At 31.3% G+C, this 2,345-nt stretch overlaps 1 protein-coding gene across 1 annotated transcript in view; it reads right to left on the reverse strand.

The window, feature by feature from the left end:
* LOC106468616 (nesprin-1-like) overlaps positions 1 to 2,345 on the reverse strand; it is a gene marked incomplete at both ends in the record, with an annotated part of 121,329 nt that overhangs the window by 39,199 nt on the left and 79,785 nt on the right. The window lies entirely within an intron of this gene.

The following is a 2,345-nucleotide window of genomic DNA, read 5'->3' on the forward strand; positions in this document are numbered from 1 at the left end:
AGAAAAGATGTTCAAATGTAAAGTTTTATGTTCTAGTATAATGCATGATGCTAACTTAGTATCAAAATAATGGGAACTATAGAAAAGATGTTCAAATGTAAAGTTTTATGTTCTAGTATAATGCATGATGCTAACTTAGTATCAAAGCGATGGGAACTATAGAAAAAATGTTCAAATGTAAAGTTTTATGTTCTAGTATAATGCTCGATGCTAACTTAGTATCAAAATGATGGGAACTATAGAAAGATGTTCTAATGTAAAGTTTTATGTTCTAGTATAATGCTCGATGCTAACTTAGTATCAAAATGATGGGAACTATAGAAAGATGTTCTAATGTAAAGTTTTATGTTCTAGTATAATGCATCATGCTAACTTAGTATCAAAATGATTGCAACTATAGATAATAATAATAAAATGATACTGACTAGATATGTTCTATTATACAGTGATACTAGCTTTAGATAATATGTTATATTATACAATGATACTGACTTTAGATAATGTTCTATCATACAGTGATACTGATTTTAGATATTATGTCCTATTATACAATGATACTAACTTTAGATATTATGTCCTATTATACAATGATAATAACTTTAGATATTATGTTTTATTACACAGTGATACTGACTTTAAATAATATGTTCTATTATACAGTGATACTAACTTTAGATATTATGTTCTATTATACAGTGATACTAACTTTAGATATTATGTTCTATTATACAGTGATACTAACTTTAGATATTATGTTCTATTATACAGTGATACTAACTTTAGATATTATGTTTTATTATACAGTGATACTAGCTTCAGATATTATGTTATTTTATACAATGATAATAACTTTTATAGGAACTATGTGCAATTATACCGTGATACTGACTTTACATAATATGTTCTACAAGGAAAAGTACACATCCCCAGTGATTGGAAAAGTAAAAATTAATCTATCAAGTTAAATTATTTCATGGACTTTACAAAGGTTAATTGTATTACTCTGTTGGTTTCACTCAAATTCAAAGCTCTAAGCTACTTATACCACCCACCATAAAAAGTAATTGTTGAGCATTTCAGTCATACTAAGAGCCACTCAACAATAACATATGGTAAATTTATTTACAGTTTTATTGTTTAAGTTACATCACACTTTTCAAATGTGAATAATAGTGTGCTTAATTCCTAACAATTTAGTGTAGAATATTCTGCTTGTGAAATAAAATTTGGCATCAACATTATTCATGCCTGTTTTTCTGTCATTCCAAAAGTGAATGTTGAGCTTTGCCTGCAGGTGTAGCTTTTGAAACGCAGCACGGGAAGTGGCCACCATAAACGGGAAACAGATGAATGATCGGACAGATAACATGGTTTGCAATATATATAAGGTTTTACAGTGATACTAGCTTTAGATAATACAAGCTGAGGTACTCATCCTTTTCCAGGTTATGAACTTTAAAAAATGTGGGGTGGATACTACAATAAATAACATAAAAATCCTAACTTTCACAATTTATTTATAACATAACATGTTATTATAGTATTCATTATTACCTCACCAAAAGTTTTGTGTATGCTTTAAGAACTCAATATTTATATATTTAAAACTTGGTATACACTGTGGAACAGTCAAGGGGTCTTTGTATTAAAAGGTAGTGACCAAAGTAGTGGTGGTAGGTGTGCTTTCTGTTACTTGATTTCAACACCCAGCTCTTAATGTCCTTCCACTAATTACCTATCTAACATGTTGCATTATGCACATTGCAATACTACTAACTACCTGTATGATGTGTCACATTACACACACTTCAGTGCCACTAACTACCTATATGATGTGTCACAGTAGACACACTTCAGTACCACTAACTATCTATATGATGTGTCACAGTAGACACTTCAGTACCACTAACTACCTGTATGATGTGTCACAGTACAACACTTCAGTACCACTAATTACTTGTATGTGTCACAGTACAACACTTCAGTACCACTAACTACCTATATGATATTTCACAGTACAACACTTCAATACCTCCAATTACTTGTATGTGTCACAGCACAACACTCCAGTACCACTAACTACCCGTATTATGTTTCACAGTACAACACTTCAGTACCACTAATTACTTGTATGTGTCACAGCACAACACTCCAGTACCACTAACTACCTGTATGATGTGTCACAGTACAACACTTCAGTACCACTAATTACTTGTATGTGTCACAGCACAACACTCCAGTACCACTAACTACCCGTATGATGTTTCACAGTACAACACTTCAGTACCACTAATTACTTGTATGTGTCACAGCACAACACTCCAGTACCACTAATTACTTGTATG

The sequence above is a fragment of the Limulus polyphemus genome, unplaced genomic scaffold (genome assembly GCF_000517525.1).
Source record: "Limulus polyphemus unplaced genomic scaffold, Limulus_polyphemus-2.1.2 Scaffold3079, whole genome shotgun sequence".
NCBI lineage: Eukaryota > Metazoa > Arthropoda > Merostomata > Xiphosura > Limulidae > Limulus > Limulus polyphemus.